General features: G+C 45.6%; 1 protein-coding gene and 1 long non-coding RNA gene across 4 annotated transcripts in view; one reads left to right on the forward strand and one right to left on the reverse strand.

Moving 5' to 3' along the window:
- The window catches only part of PLPP4 (phospholipid phosphatase 4), a 1071056-nt gene that overhangs the window by 59962 nt on the left and 989942 nt on the right, over positions 1-21152 (forward strand). The window lies entirely within an intron of this gene.
- On the reverse strand, positions 16637-18214 carry LOC138473830 (uncharacterized). Of its 2 annotated transcripts, XR_011268944.1 has the most exons (5): positions 18134-18214; positions 17835-17974; positions 17608-17731; positions 17254-17398; positions 16637-17005 (listed from the first exon to the last, which is right to left on the reverse strand). It is a non-coding gene; the product is annotated as an uncharacterized lncRNA (long non-coding RNA). The 2 variants fall into 2 exon arrangements; XR_011268943.1 differs by lacking the exon at positions 17608-17731.

Below are 21152 nucleotides of genomic sequence, written 5' to 3' on the forward strand. Positions count from 1 at the left end.
CAAATTCAGGAAGGTTCTGATGACTGCACCCAATCAGGGACTTGCAAAAGCTCGTCCATCACTGGATGCCCAACAAATGGCCTTATTGGAATGCAGCAACAACTGAGATTTCTTTCTTGGCTACTGTTGGGCCCTTCCACTTCCTGACGTATGGCGCGATTGTGGCCTTAGTGGGGCCACTGGTGCTACCAAGCGGTATCCTTGGCAACCCCCTGGTAACTCCTAGAACTGCCTTCATGTGCCCTAGCTCAGGGATCCCAGGGGAAGTACTGAATTTAAAGTAAATGGAGCACCTGTGAAAGCCATTTTAATTTCTCATGTTTCCATTCCCTTTCCTTGTCCTAACTGGAACCCGGCTTCTCTGATCTGCTTTGGGGTTACCGAAGGAGCAATGGCTTCCCACCCTTACCATGTCAGGGGGCAGGATCACGATAACATGGCGCAAGCGGAAAGAAGGAAATACAGAGCATGCTTTAGGAACAGGCAGTGGGGTAGCAAAAGAAGAAGTGGAACTGTGCCTCGGGCCACTGGCGTGTCCAGGGAGTGGCCTGCAGAGTCACATGCTAGCCTTGCTGGAATCTGATTGGCCACCCCAGGTGCCACCGCATTATCCTAAACTATGATCATCATGTGTGTGCGCGCGCTCATACTTCATGCCACCTCTGCACATGTCAGTGCCCCACTTGCTCCACCACAGTGAAAAGAGTCTGCCCAGCACTGCCTCTGGCAGGGGTGGACATAGACTGCAGCCTGGCGCGGGGCATGGGGCCATTCCAATGTTTCTTTCATTCATGGCCCTGGTATGAGGCTTTATATTGTTGTTACACAGTTGTGCACTTCTCAGCATATTGCTGCACGTGTTCATGGAACTAGTTTTAAGCTCCTCCCCCCCCCCGCCTCAAAAATGAAATTCATCAGGAGGAGAAGTTACAGTCCTGACGTTTTAATGTAGCTCAATCGTTCTGTAAAATCCGCCATTCTTAGAGATGATGACAAAGACTCCAAAGTGGAACAGCAAAACTCGTGTTTTTGTGATGAATAACTGTACACAACTTTACTAATAATACGAAGGTACATACATCCAAGACATACACTATGTGCCATCACAGTCCTGCCAGAGCCTTAGGAAGATCAGAATGTGATGAACACACCCAAAAGGCGCCTCTTGAGCAAGGCGGGCACATTGTGTTACTGTTTGCCAGTTTATCAGGAGCTGCTTTGGTGTGCTTAAAGAGCAACAAGTGCATCTCTGGAAAAGTGCAAATACTTGTGTAAAGTAGTGTAGCTATAAACAATATGAATTAAAAGTAGTGGAGCTGACATTCTATTGGTTGGCCCTCATTGTACTTTGGCAATACTTGCGCTGCACATGGGCTAACATGCAGCAGCCTCTGTTATATGAAATCACACCTAATGATCAAGCACTGTTCACACTTGACGGATACGTAATTTAATGGGAGGCTGCACTTTTTTCTACCATGCTGTGATGCTGTATGTATACAGCACTAGATGACACTACACCGCTGTTGTATACTGCACTGCTGACACCTTGCACTGGAATTGGGATCAGCAGTGCAGCACCAGGAAAAGGCTAAGTCATTGCATTAATTTCTGGAGGTTGTATGTGAGTATTGCATTCATTTCTAGAGGTCTCAATGTGAGTATTGCATTAATTTCTGGAGGATGTATGTGAGTATTGCATTAATTTCTGATGGTCTTATGTGAGTATTGCATTCATTTCTGGAGGATGTATGTGAGTATTACATTAATTTCTGATGGTCTTATGTGAGTATTACATTCATTTATGAAGGTCTCTTGTGAGATTTGCATTCATTTTTGGAGGTTGTATCTGAGTATTGCATTAATTTCTGGAGGTCTCAATATGAGTAATGCATTCATTTATGGAGGTTGTATATGAGTATTTAATTCATTTCTGGAGGTCTCAATGTGAGTATTATATTAATTTCTGGAGGTTGTATGTGAGTATTGCATTCATTTCTAGGGGTTGTATGTGAGTATTTCATTAATTTCTGGAGGTCTCAGTGTGAGTATTGTATTGATTTCCGGAGGCTTTGTGTAAGTATTGCATTCATTTCTGGAGGTTGTATTTGAGTATTGCATTCATTTCTGAGGGTCTTATGTGAGTATTGCATTAATTTCTGGAGGTCTCATATGAGCATTGCATTAATTTCTGGAGGTTGTATCTGAGTATTGCATTCATTTATGAAGGTCTCATGTGAGATTTGCATTCATTTTTGGAGGTTGTATCTGAGTATTGCACAAATTTCTGTAGGTGTCAGTGTGAGTATTGCTGTCATTTCTGGAGGCTGTATGTCAGTATTGCATTCATTTCTGGAGTTTGTATGTTAGTATTGCATTAATTTCTGGGGGTTGTAGGTGAGTATTTTATTCATTTCTGGAGGTCTCAATGTAAGTATTGCATTCATTTCTGGAGGTTGTATTTGAGTATTGCATTAATTTCTGCAGGTCTCAATGTGAGTATTGTATTCATTTCTGGAGGCCTCATGTAAGTTTTGCATTCATTTCTGGAGGTTGTATTTGAGTATTGCAATCATTTCTGGTGGTCTTATGTGAGTATTGCATTCCTTTCTGGAGGTCTCATATGAGTATTGCATTAATTTCTGGGGTTTGTATCTGAGTATTGCATTCATTTCTGGATGTCTCAATATGAGTATTTTATTAATTTCTGAAGGTTTCATGTACGTATTGCATTAATTTCTGGAGGTTGTATTTGAGTATTTCATTCATTTCTGAGAGTCTTATGTGAGTATTGCATTAATTTCTGGAGGTCTCATGTGAGCGTTGCATTAATTTCTGGAGGTTGCATCTGAGTATTGCATTCATTTCTGACGGTCTCATGTGAGTATTGCATTCATTTTTGGAGGTCCCATGCAAGTATTGCATTAATTTCTGGAGGTTGTATTTGAGTATTGCATTCATTTCTGGGGGTCTTATGTGAGTATTGCATTCATTTCTGGAGGTCTCAATATGAGTAATGCATTAACTTCTGGAGGTTGTATGTGAGTATTGAATTCATTTCTGGAGGTTGTATGTGAGTATTGCATTAATTTCTGTAGGTGTCAGTGTGAGTATTGCCGTCATTTCTGGAGGTTGTATGTGAGTATTGCATTCATTTCTTGGGGTCTCAATGTGAGTATTGCATTAATTTCTGGAGGTTGTATGTGAGTATTGCATTAATTTCTGGGGGTTGTATGTGAGTATTTCATTCATTTCTGGAGGTCTCAATGTAAGTATTGCATTCATTTCTGGAGGTTGTATCTGAGTATTGCATTTATTTCTGGAAGTCTCAATGTGAATATTGTATTCATTTCTGGAGGTCTCATGCAAATATTGCATTAATTTCTCGAGGTTGTATTTGAGTATTGCATTCATTTCTGGGGGTCTTGTGTGAGGATTGCATTCATTTCTGGAAGTCTCAATGTGAGTATTTCATTCATTTCTGGAGGCCTCATGTGAGCATTGCATTTATTCTGGAGGATGTATGTGAGTATTGCATTAATTTCTGGAGGTTTTATGCGAGTATTGCATTCATTTCTGAAGATCACACGTGGGTATTGCATTTATTTTGGAGGTTGTATGTGAGTATTGCATTCATTTCTGCATGTTGTACGTGAGTATTGTATTCATCTCTGGAGGTTGTAAGTGATTATTGCATTAATTTCTGTAGGTGTCAATGTGATTATTGCATTCATTTCTGGAGGTCTCATGTGAGTATTGCATTCATTTCTGCATGTTGTACGTGAGTATTGTATTCATCTCTGGAGGTTGTAAGTGAGTATTGCATTAATTTCTGTAGGTGTCAATGTGATTATTGCATTCATTTCTGGAGGTCTCATGTGAGTATTGCATTCATTTCTGGAGGTTGTATGTGAGTATTGCATTCATTTTAGGAGGTATCAATGTGAGTATTGCATTCATTCCTGGTGGTTGTATGTGAGTATTACATTGATTTCCAAAGGTTGTATGTGAGTATTTCATTCATTTCTGGAGGTCTCAATGTAAGTATTGCATGAATTTGTGGAGGTTGTATGTGAGTATTGCATTCTTTTCTGGAGGTCTCAATATGAGTATTGCATTAATTTCTGGAAGTTGTTTGTGAGTTTTGTCGCCAAAGCAGGTTGTCACACCTACAGACGTACAAAGATGCATTAGAGTTTGACCGTGCAAAGGAGAAACACTGTGAGGGCACAGAGCTTTAACCCAAACATAAAGGCCCGAGAACAGCTCGAACTACTGTATATTCAGAGCACGTTTCCTGGAGTTATGCAAACTTCTTGGCAAGGGAGGCTGGGAAGCAACATTAGAACATCTGTGTGCACAATAGGATCAGGGGTACATGGAATCACTTTAAACAGATGCCGTGGACACAAAAAGCTAATTTGAAAAAGATGTGCACGAGCCACCTGGCATCAGCATTTGTACTGTTCAGGTGACATGGAATGTGCGTGTCAAAGCTGACTGATCAACATGGATAGTAACACCCTCGGTAAAATGCATAGCACACTCCCTTCCAAGAAGCAGCTCTCTGGAAATGGTCAGGACACTGCACCCGCCTGTACTACATTCTTGAACAGACTATAAAACAGTACAGCGCGTTCTGTACTAGGTACTACTCCGTGTAACACAGCATTGCTGCCGCATACTATTCAAGGATCTGCAACCTTTGACTCTCCATGTGTTTTGGACTAAAACTCCCACCAGCCCTAGCCAGCATAGTCAATTGTGAGGGATCATGGGATCTGTAGTCCACTACATCGGGGAGTCACAGGTTGCAGACTGCTACTCTATGTCACTGCAATTGCAGCGTGAAACTGATCTTTGCAACACACCTTTACTTGTCTATAGTGTCATACATGGAGTGAACTGTTCTGCCTAGAAAGCACTCTTCGGTGCAGTAGCGCGTTGTCTGTTCAGACAACACCGCTCCGAAAGTACTACCGTGACCGAACAAAGGGAGAAACATGAAAGAATGACGAGCTTGGGGAACAGCCATGCAAACGTGTCCGGCGCTTCTTCTTCTTCTCGCTGATAGATTTTATCCATCAGCAGTGATTTTGGATACCGGGGCTTGAGCCTCATTACTCCATCTTCTCGGGTTGAGTATGTAGTCTTGGGTTTGGGTTCTTCTTGGTCTGTGTGGTCTTGTCACAGTAGGGCCGGTTTCACAGGGTCTTTGCCGTGATGTGCCGCGGGTAGCGGTCAAAGGGGTTTGCAGTGGTGGCAGTGAGTCTTATGATCAGAGGGTTCGGGTTCTGATCCAGTCCTTGGCAGAAGTTCTTACGCTTTGCTAGATGTTCGTCCAACATCTCGATGCGACTATGTGTGCTAGTTGTCTCTCTATAAGTGGCTCGCCTGAGTGACATGCAGTTTAAAGACTTGTGCGCGTGCTCCTTCATCTCTTCCAATGGCGCGCGACGAGGACTACGCGCTTGCGCATAGAAGGGGCACGTGCTGGCGCCACTGCAACTCAATGCGTAATGCGCAGGTACTGCTACAGCAACGGGACCCTCCCTTGCAGTATGATGGAGGAAGTTTGTTCTTAATTTCTATTCTTTTATTTAAAAAAGAAAGCGTCCTGGAATGGTTTCGATTAAAAATAAAAGAATAGGAATAGTGGAGCTGCACAAAAATGAAAGTAGAGTAGCACTACTCCGACCGCTCCTACTCACTTCGACCACTAGGAACGTACGTACTTCAGTGACTAACCTGCGTGGGAAAAGAAGTCTGGCAGGAGTTGGGCTTGGCATCTGGGCAGTGTGTGCACTGCTGGCTGTCTCGTTTTGGGGGTTAGCAGATGGATTGGCGGCCACTGCTGAGGGGCAGTACAGGCATATATGAGGCGGCACCTTCCCTCTGGTGTATTTGCCACACATATGTTATGTTTATAAGCTCATATGAGGAGGCTTTTACTGTCATTGGGTTGGCATTTGAGCATTTGCTTTTCAAACTATGGCAACAATTTGGCATGTGAGGCTGCACATTACATATGGTGACTCAGCTGGCATTTGAGGCTGAGGTCTCGTGTCCACAGAATTGAAGCCTCCAGCAGCTGGGAATCTGTTCCTTCCAGACTGTGACCATGCCAGGCATATGATGGCAGCACCAGCAGCTGAGAATTTGTTCCTTCCAGATTGTGGCCATGCCATGGCAGCAAAAGCAGCAGGGAACCTGTTCCTTCCAGATTGTGGCCATGCCATGGCAGCACCAGCAGCAGGGAACCTGTTCCTTCCAGATTGTGGCCATGCCATGGCAGCACCAGCAGCAGGGAACCTGTTCCTTCCAGATTGTGGCCATGCCATGGCAGCACCAGCAGCAGGGAACCTGTTCCTTCCAGATTGTGGCCATGCCATGGCAGCACCAGCAGCAGGGAATCTGTTCCTTCCAGATTGTGGCCATGCCAGGCATGTGATGCAAAAAGTCCCAGTACTGGTGCAGTTTAGGCTGCACTTGGCATGCAAATGAAGCACTTGGGCAAGTGAGGCTGTACTTTGCATGTTATGACTATACGTGTAATATAAGGCAATAACATGGCCCATTTGGACCCATTTTAAATAATCGAAACTTTTTGCATCACCAGGGACAGTGGGCATTTTTTATCCTATAACTACACCTGCCATGCTATGCAGTGACTGGCATAGGGGGTCAGTTATTGGCCACAGAGGGTTGCACTGGCATATGAAGGTAGTACCCGTTTGCTAGGTTGGTTCTACAGCACACCCCCGTACTATAAGGATCACACCTATGGCATGTCAAAGCAGCACCCTAGGAAAAATGTACTTGCCTACTAAAATTACTAGTAACTGGTTTGTGTTATAATTATTTTAAGCATATTGCTGGCTTTTGTTTCCATCTTTGATGTTCCTTCCTTCTGATGACATTGTGGTCAAAGGTCATGTGACAGCACTTCCTTTATGTCACAAATTGGATTCCGCTCTGCAGAAATACAAGGATGAGTAGGGGTAAAATGACTCACTGAGCACTCACACTTCTACAAACCAAAACCCAATGCAATCATTAAGATAAAACACGGGCAGTTAAGAGATATACACCGTCTTCATCTTTATGGTAACGTGGGCCGAGGGAAGGTTCTGCTCTCATTAGGGGCGTGAAGGGGAACCAGTGGTGACCCAAGCAACACAATATCACAGTCCAAAATCAAGGCAATGTCCAACCAAGTTTCTATAAAAATATAAATATATATGAAACAGCCACAGTAGTGGCTGTGTAGTTATGCCTAAATTGCTGTTTCCATAGGAAGAGCACTTTTTGTGCGGCCTATAACTCTACTCCCCCTGGACGAATCCTCACCATACTTTGCAAAAAAAGTATATGGGCCACTCTGAATTTTTTGCAAAGTTTGGTGAGGATTCGTCTAGGGGGGAAAAGTTACAGGGGGGGTACCAAAACTTCTTTTTTGCCTATAGACTGAATGGGGGAAAAACTTTGCGCACGGCTACAGGCCAAACCGCTGGACGGATTTTCACCAAATTTGCGGCAGGAGCTTGGTCCTGAAAGCGTGCTTTTGTAAATTTGGTAACAATCCATCCAGTAGTTTCCTTAAAAACGATCAAAAAGTATGTCTCTAAAAATTAGTGATATCTATGTCCGCTCCACGGTCACACTTCCCTGTTCGCTCCATGGAGAAGATTTCAATTGGCTATTCCGTGGCGTGTTGCCCGCGACCATGTTGTGCTTTCACCGGTTGGTTGTGCCACAGCGTGAAGTGCGTCATAATCTTTCAATACGGCTGCCATGTTTACTTCGTTTTCTGTTGCACGCGCTCATCGCCGCTAACATACATAAACGAAGAAGACACCAATGCACTTGTTACACTTATGGAAAACTGTTTCGAAAGGTGAGCGTTAATGAGATGTGGCAGTACAAAGTCAAACATTGATGTATTCTTGTTACCACTGTCGTACGGTACAGTGGGACTTGCTACTCATTGTACGAAATGAATTTACTGCGTCCATGTTAAAATACATAAACAACATTACTGCGGTCAGACTGGTGGCCTGCAGTTTAAAATGTAAGCCAGCCACCTACTCTATTTCGTACACACAGCACTTCTGCACGTGTACGGGAGTAGCGGTTCTCATGAATAGCTGCTGATATGTTGCAAAATGAGAATGTATTTGCATTCGGAGTGAAGGCCATTGCATTTTCTCTTTTCAACACGAGTTCAGTATGGACACATATTTGTCGGCACCCATAAGGGTCACTTGTTTTTTAACCTTGAGCTACAGGGAAAAAGCAGAAAGAATGCAGGGAGTAACAGTTAGAAAAACATATCGTTTTATAAGGCTAAGCTTCAAAAACGTTTGTACCGAACATGAAATACCAGTTCCCGAAGAGGCACTCTTCCAAATACACTACTTGCTGACTGTTCTGAACGCAATGGAGGCGGTCCACATCACGTAAGTTTATTTTTTACGCCTATATACCGAACTTGCTTTAAATTTTTACTTTCGAAAAAGAAAAACATTATTTTTCCTAATGAATTACAAGGTTTCTGTGCCGTTGACATTTTTTTTCCCCATATGGACATTGCGCATTGTCGCCGTTTGTAGGGTTCCACTACATTTCCCCAAATTAAATTAATATTTAGTAAAAATGGTATATGTTACAACTTTGTTTTGTTTAGAGGTTGCGTATTGATACACGTCTCATTTCCCCTTTCACCGCTCAGCTACTTCCAAACAAAAATGTTATTATTAATAAAGGCGGTCCAGCTTTCTGTGCCGTTGAGATGTTTTTTTCACATTATGGAGATTGCACATTGTCGCCGTCCATAGGGTTCCACTACATTTCCTCCTATTGCAATCATCTTTACTGAAAATGTTATTTATTACAACTTTGTGTTGTTCAAAGGTTGCGTATTGATACATGTTTTATTTCCCTTTTCTCCCTCAGCTACTTCCTTCCCTATTGTGATTGTCACGGATTGCAGCTGCTGAGTGATGGTTTTTTTAACCGTCAAATGCAACTGTTCATCATCGGTTGTCTGTGCGTCATAATTCAGTGGGATGACCGTGTCGGACTTCTATGCCCTTACGCTGCTGTCACCATAAGAGTAACATTCCATCCTTTCTGGTGATGTAGATCACAGCCATTGACGTCGTCTTGCAAATCAATGTGCGATGAAAACGACTACTACGCCGGCAACGCTTACTTTCTGTGTGGGAAAACAACAACGTGGCCATTACCATTAACATTTTCATTGTCGACCAAAGAGACAAACTTACTACTTTTATGGAAATGTGAATAGGGCGATCATTTCGCACAGTTTATTGTGAAACAAACCTACTTTACTAATTCCATAGGGCGATGATTTCGCTCAGTTTATTGTGAAATAAAACTACTTTACTAATTCTTAAATGTTAGTGTTTTTTTTACAAATGTACTCTCCTATTTCAAAATGTGGCATGCTGCATTGCAGGTCCTAATGTGTTCTTTTGTAGGTGATGCATCATGGCACGTAAATCCTTATGGACTTATTTGGTTACGCTGCCAAGGAACGTTATGGAGAAAGGTATTGCATACCACTTGCTTTGACTACGGGAGGGTCAGGCCAATCTCATATGCTTTAGTGCCGTCAGGCCAATTTCTGTCACTGTCAGCCCACTTTCTGTCACCCAGATGCCCCATTAACCAACATTAGTTCAGAATGATTGGTATGTTTCTAAAAGAGGAAAAATGAGGTAAGGTGCACTCAAAGTGTTTGCTGTACAGAAATGTTTGTAAAATAATACATGGTTACACCCTCCCAATACACATATTTTCACACCTTTCAACCTGTGCCACCTATGAAATTATGTGTCGAAAGGTGAGCGGTAATGGTGCTGCTTGCAGTATTTCTGACATGATTGCGCTTGCCATCACAGAGTTTCTTGGGATTTTGTGCAGACGTAATAAGACTAATCCTTTGCGTTTTGTACACATATGTTTATAGACAAAAATTACTGCATGTACAACACATGTATATAAAGGTCATTGACAGCGACCAAAAAGCTTCATGTTGTGCATGTGGTAGTGTTTTGCTCTTTAACAAGTGTCGTCATGTACATAACAAATCAACAGTATAGCGTCCGTCTCTGAGGGGTAGGTACTATTTAGTGGCCACAATGTCGGGGATGTGGGTACTGGCCATTACTGGAAGGGACAAAACATTGCTTTGAAGTCGCCATGTCCACCAGGGACTGGCTTTCTGGTAAAGGTCTTGCTCATAACGACACATTTCTCAAGGAACAAAAATGTGGTGCTGCCATTACGGTCACACAGTTTCATTTTTGCTTTCTGCAGGCTGTAATGGAAAGCGAAGAAGGGTTTCTTTCCAATACCCTTCTTCCCTTTTATGGTGGCCATCTTGGAAAAGGATTTGTTTTCTTCAGCCGGGATCACCGGAGGCGTTCCAGTTGAAGACAAACAATCCTCTTTTTTGGTACCATGGGTTACTGCTGTAAAATCTCGATTGCTAATGGCATTCATCCCCCATTTTTTGGGGAGTAATGCGGGTTAATGATCCAGAGACGTCGTTATGCACTCTTGCTTCTATTGTACTGTAAACTTGCCCTGTGGAGTTCTGCGCCGGAAATTTTGCAGTTACAAGTTCCTACAAGAATATACAATGTACTTCCGCACTATCAATCAGGCAAACATGTTATTGTGAAGTATGTATGAGTTTTCGAACACGCCCCATGCTGTGCACCAGCATATGATAATGTAGCATTCTTCGGAAGGTGGGCAGTTACTTCAAATGTAGTATGCTTATTTGTTGCTATTAGAACCCTCATAAATGCAGTAAAAAATGTTTGCTAACGTATTGTTATGATTCATGATTCAATTACACTACCAAAAACCTATGCAATTCAGTGAAAAAAACTTTGTTAAAGGGACGTTATGGTTTAGTTGACCTACAAAAAAACCTGTCCTCTTCACTAAAAAAACTTTTCCAGCTTGCCATTACAGATCACATTACAACCTAAAAACCCCTGAAATTCGCCAGTTATGGTAGGCCAAGCACCCACTCCTGCAATTAGCACTGTGCACTGCTCCCACTATCCCTCAGAACATGAAGGATGCCATTACAAATGTCATTGATGACACCACTGACGACATGACATGTTTCACACCTTTATTTTTCTTACATTCAGCCCAGCGATCACTATCACTCACTATCACTCACATGTTCTATCAGCCGTACAAATAGGGAACCCATAGCTCTGCGTTAGAGCGGTGCCAGACAAGCATCCATCACTAAAAGGAGAGGAGCCGTAAAAATAGGGAACCCATAGCTCTGAGTTAGAGCGGTGCCAGACAAGCATCCAACACTAAAAGGAGAGGAGCCGTACAAATAGGGAACCCATAGCTCTGCGTTAGAGCGGTGCCAGACAAGCATCCAACACTATAGTGAGTGGGAGTTAGGGATTAGAGTGTGGAAGGGTTGATGTGGGAGTTAGGGATTAGAGTGTGGGAGTTAGGGATTAGAGTGGAAGGGTTGATGTGGGAGTTAGAAATTAGAGTGGAAGGGTTGATGTGGGAGTTAGAGATTAGAGTGGAAGGGTTGATGTGAGAGTTAGGGATTAGAGTGTGGAAGGGTTGATGTGGGAGTTAGGGATTAGAGTGGAAGGGTTGATGTGGGAGTTAGGGATTAGAGTGTGGAAGGGTTGATGTGGGAGTTAGGGATTAGAGTGGAAGGGTTGATGTGAGAGTAAGGGATTAGAGTGTGGAAGGGTTGATGTGGGAGTTAGGGATTAGAGTGGAAGGGTTGATGTGAGAGTAAGGGATTAGAGTGTGGAAGGGTTGATGTGGGAGTTAGGGATTAGAGTGGAAGGGTTGATGTGGGAGTTAGGGATTAGAGTGGAAAGGTTGATGTGGGAGTTAGAGATTAGAGTGGAAGGGTTGATGTGAGAGTTAGAGATTAGAGTGGAAGGGTTGATGTGGGAGTTAGGGATTAGAGTGAAAGGGTTGATGTGGGAGTTAGGGATTAGAGTGGAAAGGTTGATGTGGGAGTTAGAGATTAGAGTGGAAGGGTTGATGTGAGAGTTAGAGATTAGAGTGGAAGGGTTGATGTGGGAGTTAGGGATTCGAGTGTGAAAGGGTTGATGTGGGAGTTAGGGATTAGAGTGGAAGGGTTGATGTGGGATTTAGAGATTAGAGTGTGGAAGGGTTGATGTGGGAGTTAGGTATTAGGGTAGAGAACAAGGATTAAGGTGGGAGTTAGGGATTAGAGTATGGAAGGATACATGTGGAAATTACGGATTAGGGTAGAGAACAAGGATTACGGTGGGAGTCAGGGATTAGATTAAGGAAGGATTAATGTGGGAGTCAGGGATTAGGGTACAGAACATGGATTAAGGTGGGAGTCAGGGATTAGATTATGGAAGGATGAATGTGGGAGTCAGGGATTAGGGTACAGAACATGGATTAAGGTGGGAGTCAGGTATTAGATTATGGAAGGAAGAATGTGGGAGTCAGGGATTAGGGTACAGAACATGGATTAGGATGGGAGTCAGGGATTAGATTAAGGAAGGATGAATGTGGGAGTCAGGGATTAGGGTACAGAACATGGATTAAGGTGGGAGTCAGCTATTAGATTATGGAAGGATGAATGTGGGAGTCAGGGATTAGGGTACAGAACATGGATTAAGGTGGGAGTCTGGGATTAGATTAAGGAAGGATGAATGTGGGAGTCAGGGATTAGGGTACAGAACATGGATTAAGGTGGGAGTCAGGTATTAGATTATGGAAGGATGAATGTGGGAGTCAGGGATTATCGTACAGAATGATTAAGTAAAGAATTCTCATAAATGTATCTGATTCAGAGAGAGGCAAATGGAGGGTCAAAATAAGGCCTGTATACTGAAAATGTGTATACTGAAAATGTGTATACTGAAAATGTTGAGATACTCGTTTGCAACAATTGATCCCCAAGCCTGGATGAAGCTGTAGAGTGATTAATTAGAGAATAAAGGACATGCTGATCTGCAGAAAAATGGCTTAAATATCAAGAAAATGAAGCGCGATTGGTGAGGTTTGGGAGTGTTGGGGGGCAGGCTCTGGAGAGTTTGAGGCGGAACCAGGAAACCTATGCAAGGACAACTATGTGAATTAATGGCCCGTTGACTAACTATGGGACAGTGTTAGGGCCTTTCAACTTTTTCAACTGAAAAGGGCCTCAAGCCTCGGGGGGGGGCAATTGTCCCAATATTGAGAGTTAGCAGTCTAGTAGCACAGTAATATATTCCTTCATGTATTACTTATTTTCTGGAGCTTACAGTGCGCTCTTTGCTGCACTCGCCTTACAAGCTGTGTTTGCCGAGCCAGTCCGGCCGTCACTTCCTTTGAGAAAAACAGAAATGTTATCACCTCGCTGCCGTTCAACACTGGTTCCTCCACGTCAGCCACTTGCTTAAAAAGAAGGTTTCATAGCTATTCAGCCGACATTCTGTGTTTTAGTTCTCTGCTGGCTCGCCGTCTCGTGATATTTGGTGGCTATTAACCTTCTCTTTATCTCCATTATAATGTATGCCCAAAACAGGGTGCCTCAGACTGCTTTTTTCCGCTCTAAGCAAGGGGGGCCCCCAACCATCATGTAGAAATGGCCCCCACACAGCTGGATTTAACTGGAAATCATGGATTCATTCTGGGATGACCTCACTTTACCAGGTTTGGACCCATGGCACTATGCTGGCCTTGGAGTACCTAACGTTCATATACAGTTTACCGAGGATGAACAGGGTATATACAGCTTCTGGGGGAAGCCTTACAGGGACTCTGCAGCGTCATGTAACTTTACCTAATAAAATACAACCAGTTGGGCAACACTGCTCCATTTCGTGCCAGACCCACTGGTGCCTCGCACGCACATATAATCACATTCACCCACCAGTCACTCACTTATGCACCTTCGCTCACATTCATCCACCAGTCATTCACTCATGCACCTTCGCTCACATTCACCCATATGCTCACTCACTCATGCACCTTCGCTCACATTCACCCACATGCTCACTCACTCATGCACCTTCACTCACATTCATCCATCAGTCATTCACTCATGCACCTTCGCTCACATTCACCCATATGCTCACTCACTCATGCACCTTCGCTCACATTCACCCACCAGTCACTCACTTATGCACCTTCGCTCACATTCACCCACATGCTCACTCATGCAGCTTCGCTCACATTCATCCACCAGTCATTCACTCATGCACCTTCGCTCACATTCACCCATATGCTCACTCACTCATGCACCTTCGCTCACATTCACCCACATGCTCACTCACTCATGCACCTTCACTCACATTCATCCATCAGTCATTCACTCATGCACCTTCGCTCACATTCACCCATATGCCCACTCACTCATGCACCTTCGCTCACATTCACCCACCAGTCACTCACTTATGCACCTTCGCTCACATTCATCCACCAGTCATTCACTCATGCACCTTCGCTCACATTCACCCATATGCTCACTCACTCATGCACCTTCGCTCACATTCACCCACATGCTCACTCACTCATGCACCTTCACTCACATTCATCCATCAGTCATTCACTCATGCACCTTCACTCACATTCACCCATATGCTCACTCACTCATGCACCTTCGCTCACATTCACCCACCAGTCACTCACTTATGCACCTTCGCTCACATTCACCCACATGCTCACTCACTCATGCAGCTTCGCTCACATTCATCCACCAGTCATTCACTCATGCACCTTCGCTCACATTCACCCATATGCTCACTCACTCATGCACCTTCGCTCACATTCACCCACATGCTCACTCACTCATGCACCTTCACTCACATTCATCCATCAGTCATTCACTCATGCACCTTCACTCACATTCACCCATATGCTCACTCACTCATGCACCTTCGCTCACATTCACCCACCAGTCACTCACTTATGCACCTTCGCTCACATTCACCCACATGCTCACTCACTCATGCAGCTTCGCTCACATTCATCCACCAGTCATTCACTCATGCACCTTCACTCACATTCACCCATATGCTCACTCACTCATGTACCTTCGCTCACATTCACCCACATGCTCACTCACTCATGCACCTTCACTCACATTCATCCGTCATTCACTCATGCACCTTCGCTCACATTCACCCATATGCTCACTCACTCATGCACCTTCGCTCACATTCACCCACCAGTCACTCACTTATGCACCTTCGCTCACATTCACCCACATGCTCACTCACTCATGCAGCTTCACTCACATTCATCCACCAGTCATTCACTCATGCACCTTCGCTCACATTCACCCACATGCTCACTCACTCATGCACCTTCGCTCACATTCACCCACATGCTCACTCACTCATGCACCTTCGCTCACATTCACCCACATGCTCACTCACTCATGCACCTTCGCTCACATTCACCCACCAGCCACTCACTTATGCACCTTCGCTCACATTCACCCACATGCTCACTCACTCATGCACCTTCGCTCACATTCACCCACCAGTCACTCACTTATGCACCTTCGCTCACATTCACCCACATGCTCACTCACTCATGCACCTTCGCTCACATTCACCCACCAGTCACTCACTTATGCACCTTTGCTCACATTCACCCACATGCTCACTCACTCATGCAGCTTCGCTCACATTCACCCACCAGTCACTCACTTATGCACCTTCGCTCACATTCACCCACATGCTCACTCACTCATGCACCTTCGCTCACATTCATCCGCCAGTCATTCACTCATGCACCTTCGCTCACAGTCACTCACATGCTCACTCAGAACATTTACACTGCATTCTCATTCATACGACACGTGCACTCAGACTCATACACAAATACATGCACTCCATTCACATCCACGCACGCACATATACAAACATACATACACAATCGACATGCACACTCGCATAATACACACATACACTGCATATACACATTTTAAAAAGGCTTTCTTAGCAGTTTCCAGCCCAGCTTCTGACCACCGGAAACGATGGTCAGTCTTCACTCCAGGCCTCCTGTTCCCGCTCTCCACGCAGCCAAGAACCAGGAAGCAGGGAAGGCTTCCTGCTTCCTGTCTGACATGAGCTGGAGACCTGGAGGTGGAGCACCCTCTTCCCACACCAGCCAGCTGCAGTTGGCCTCAATCCAGACCTAGCCCTGACTTTAGCCAGAGTGAGAGCTGAGGTGGCACCCCCCTGGACATGTGGCGGCAGCGCTCCCCCACAACGCAGGTGTTGATGGGGCCCCGGCTTTGCCAGTGAACATACCTACCAGACCTTGGCCAACATGTTCAGGTGATGCTGGTCATGTGGTGTCCCACAAGCGACAGCACACCGTGTGCTTGTGATGGTGAAAAGTGGCTTGCCATTGGATGAAAATATTTAGTAGGATCAATGTGGCAGTGGGCGGCCATACCGGAGAGATGTATGAAAACAAGAGTGCCGGTGAAGGCACTGAGGATTGATTACCCCTCACTACTTCGATACTAGGAAGAGGTTGAACATTTATGGTCACACACACGAAGGTCTAACAATAGACATATTCACAGGAGGTCAACAGGCACAAATAGTCAAATGCAACAATGTACATGAGGTCACATTTTAATCATATACATGTAAAAAAGTTTAAAAACAGTTTAATACATCCATGAGATATAAGAGGCACAAAGACATATGTATAATCCTTGCACCAAAAGGGGACAGGCTACAGAAAAGATGGAGGAAAAAGAAGGGAAAATGGGTAAATCAATACACCCTATAATCCCATGCAATGGTTCTAAAAATGCCTAACTTTAGACATTGTTTGAGATATGAGGTGTCGACATGTTTCGGCCAAGTGATGGATTGGACATTTTCTCAGGTGTCCATACAAAGGTAGGTATTCTGGCCATCTTCAGGACAGGTGATTTCTTCACAATGGGCCTTATGCGTGATGTGACACTGACATCATGGATCTAGAGAGATGTATATACACATAATTACCGTGTGGAACAAAAGCAGAAGTAGCTGCAAACTGATTGATGGGTTCGTTTTTACAAAAGATAAGCATGTAGCCTGACATTCTGTTTGAATGTTGACAAACCAAGAGCTCTACGTAGAAAAACTGCAGTGTTGACAGATTGTTGATTATATTCTAAAAAAAGTTTAAAAACAGACAGCTAACATAACAACGTGTGACACATAAGGAAGCTCAAACTCTTACTTGTTATCGCTAGATCGAGTGTGATAAAAGCGGCGAGGCACTAAGCCATTTAGTGGCTTACAGAAATTGCACCTGGAGGCACATTGGCGAGAATTCTGTGGCGAGGTGCACCTTGTTTTATTCGTCCAGGCAAACAACGTGATCACTATAGAGGTAGATGTAAAGTGATTGTTTAGTTAATCATTAATTAATAAATTACAAAGGGCATTATTATAGGTCATATTAGTTATAACAGGTGTGTCCATCACCCTAGGTATTGGAGGAGCTTAGCTGACGTAAAAATATGTCAGATAGGCTACTTAGGTAAGTTGTATTTTTTTAAACAAAAGTTAAAAATACCTCAAACTCACTTACTTTATCAGAAAAGTCAGCATTATTTAATGGAGGCTGGTAATTAATTGCTGCATGCGCTGTGTTGCCAGGCATAAATGTGAATCGTAGCAAACCAGGAAAGCAGTTGTATTTCGGGGATCAGTCTCTACATGAAACAGGGAAACCATGCAGTGAAAACACCTCTCATGCTGAGTGGAGGGAAATGTGTAAGTTAATAAAAGTTGCGTCTGGCGTCCCAGTGTTAATACCTTAATAGGCTCGATGCGCGGGAGAAGACCAATGGCTCATGGCGATGTCTCCGGAATTCGTGGGAAGAGACGCATCGGTCCGCTGCACCGTGGGTTAGGTTACTGGCGCTGTCTATCAGAGAAGCGTGTCTCAATAGGATCTAAGCCGTGGAAGAAAACACACGGGTAGTAAACAAATGCTGAAGCCTGAACGGGCATAATTGGTCACATGAGAGGCTGAAAGCAGTGCGGTGAGGGAGAGAAAAATATTCTCTCATCCTCGCGGACATTGTGAGGAGAGGCGCTCGGATTGTGCTTACCTTTGCGGCATAATGACCGATCGAACATCCGCTAAAGCTCCCGGCTCGACTCCAACTGAGGGAGAACGGCGGGGCGTGAGTCTAAACACGTTATGGCGTTAGGGACGCCTAAGAGTCACGTGACTTTTTTTCGGTCTGAGTTGCAGAGATATGAGCCCGGGTCAGTGAGGCATCCAGAGAAACGAGCCCAGACCACCGAGGTGTCCAGAGAAACAAGGCCAGTCTACCGACGCATCCAGATAAACGTGCCCAGGCCATCGAGGTGTCCAGAGACATGCATTCAGGCCACTCAGGTAATCAGAGAAACAAGGCCAGGTAACTGCGGTGTTCTGCAAAACAAGCCCAGACCAGTGAGGAGTCCAGAGAAACGAGCCCATGTCACTGAGGCATCCAGGAAAATGAGGCCAGGCCACTGAGGCATCTAGAGGAACAAGCCCAGGCCACTGAGGCATCCAAAGAAACAAGCCCAGGCCACTGAGGCATCCATACAAATGAGGCCAGGCCACTGAGGCATCTAGAGGAACACGCCCAGGCCACTGAGGCATCCAGAGGAACAAGCCCAGGTCACAGGGGCATCCAGAGAAACAAGCCCATGCCACTGAGGCATCTAGAGGAACAAGCCCAGGTCACTGAGGCATCCAGAGAAACAAGCCCAGGCCACTGAGGCATCTAAAGGAACAAGCCCAGGTCACTGAGGCATCCAGAGAAAAAGGCCCTGGCCACTGAGGCATCCAGAAAAATGAGCTGAGGCTACTGAGGCATCCAGAAAAATGAGCCCAGCCCACTAAGGCATCTAGCGGAACGAGCCAAGGCTACTGAGGCATCCAGAAAAATTAGCCCAGGCCACTGAGGCATCCAGAAAAATTAGCACAGTCCACTGAGGCATCCAGAGGAACGAGCCCAGGCCACAGAGGAATCCAGAAAAATGAGACCAGGCCACTGAGGCCTCTAGAGGAACGAGCCCAGGCCACAGAGGCATCCAGACAAATTAGGCCAGGCCACTGAGGCATCTAGAGGAACGAGCCGAGGCCACTGAGGCATCCAGAAAAATGAGGCCAGGACCCTGAGGCCTCTAGAGGAACGAGCGCAGGCCACTGAGGCATCCTGGAAAATGAGGCCAGGCCACTGAGACATCTAGCGGAACGAGCGCAGGTCACAGAGGACTCCTGAGAAATGCGTTCAGGCCACTCAGGTAACCAGAGAAACAAGGCCAGGTTACTGTGGTGTCCTGAGAAACAAGCCCAGTCCAGTGAAGAGTCCAGAGAAACGAACCCATGTCACTAGGGCATCCAAAGAAACAAGACCAGGCCACTGAGGCATCCAGAGAAACAAGCCCAGGCCACTGAGGCATCCAGAACAATGAGGCCAGTCCATTGAGGCATCTAGGGGGAACAAGCCCAGGCCACTGAGGGATCCAGAAAAATGAGTCCAGGCCACTGAGGCATCTAGAGGAACGAGCCCAGGCCACTGAGGCATCCAGAAAAATTAGCCCAGGCAACTGAGGCATCTAGAGGAACGAGCCCAGGCCACTGAGACATCCAGAAAAAAGAAGCCAGGCCACTGAGGCATCTAGAGGAACAAGCCAAGGCCACTGAGGCATCCAGAAAAATGAGGCCAGGCCACTGAGGCCTCTGGAGGAACGAGCCCAGGTCACTGAGGTATCCAGGAAAATGAGGCCAGGCCACTGAGGCATCTAGCGGAATGAGCACAGGTCACTGAAGACTCCTGAGAAATGCATTCAGGCCTCTCAGGTAACCAGAGAAACAAGGCCAGGTTACTGTGGCGTCCTGAAAAACAAGCCCAGACCAGTGAGGAGTCCAAAGAAACGAGCCCATGTCACTAGGGCATCCAAAGAAACAAGCCCAGGCCATTGAGGCATCCAGAGAAACAAGCCCAGGCCACTGAGGCATCCAGAAAAATGAGGCCAGGCCATTGAGGCATCTAGCGGAACAAACACAGGTCACTGAGGAGTCTGGGGAGACGAGTTCAGGTCACTGAGGAGTCCTGAGAAACGAGTCCAGTCACTGACGAGTCCTGAGAAACAAGTCCAGTCACCGACGAGTCCTGAGAATGAGTCGAGTCACTGAGAAGTCCTGAGAAACGAGTTCAGATCACAGAGGAGTCCGGAGAAACGAGTTCAGGCCACTGAAGCATCCAGAAAAATGAGGCCAGGCCACTGAGGCATCTAGAGGAACAAGCCCAGGCTACTGAGGCATCTAGAGGAACAAGCCCAGGCCACTGAAGCATCCAGAAAAATGAGCCCAGGCCACTGAGGCATCTAGAGGATCGAGCCCAGGCCACTGAGGCATCCAGAAAAATTAGCCCAGGCCACTGAGGCATCTAGAGGAACGAGCCCAGGCCACTGAGGCATCCAGAAAAATGAGGCCAGGCCACTGAGGCATCTAGAGGAACGGGCCAAGGCCACTGAGGAATCCAGAAAAATGAGGCCAGGCCACTGAGGCCTCTAGATGAACGAGCCCAGGCCACTGAGGCATCCAGGAAAATGAGTCCAAGCCACTGAGGCATCTAGCAGAACGGGCACAGGTCACTGAGGACTCCTGAGAAATGCGTTCAGGCCACTCAGGTAACAAGAGAAACAAGGCCAGGTTACTGTGGTGTCCTGAGAAACAAGCCCAGACCAGTGAGGAGTCCAGATAAATGAGCCCATGTCACTAGGGCATCCAAAGAAACAAGACCAGGCCACTGAGGCATCCAGAGAAACAAGCCCAGGCCACTGAGGCATCCAGAACAATGAGGCCAGGCCATTGAGGCATCTGGAGGAACAAGCCCAGGCCACTGGGGCATCCAGAAAAATGAGCCCAGGCCACTGAGGCATCCAGAAAAATTAGCCCGGGCCACTGAGGCATCTAGAGGAATGATCCCAGGCCACTGAGGAATCCAGAAAAATGAGACCAGACTACTGAGGCCTCTATAGCAACGAGCCCAGGCTACTAAGACATCCAGAAAAATGAGGCCACGCCACTGAGGCATCTAGAGGAACGAGCCAAGGCCACTGAGG

This window comes from Ambystoma mexicanum, chromosome 8 (genome assembly GCF_040938575.1).
Source record: "Ambystoma mexicanum isolate Mex_15411 chromosome 8, UKY_AmexF1_1, whole genome shotgun sequence".
Taxonomy (NCBI): domain Eukaryota; kingdom Metazoa; phylum Chordata; class Amphibia; order Caudata; family Ambystomatidae; genus Ambystoma; species Ambystoma mexicanum.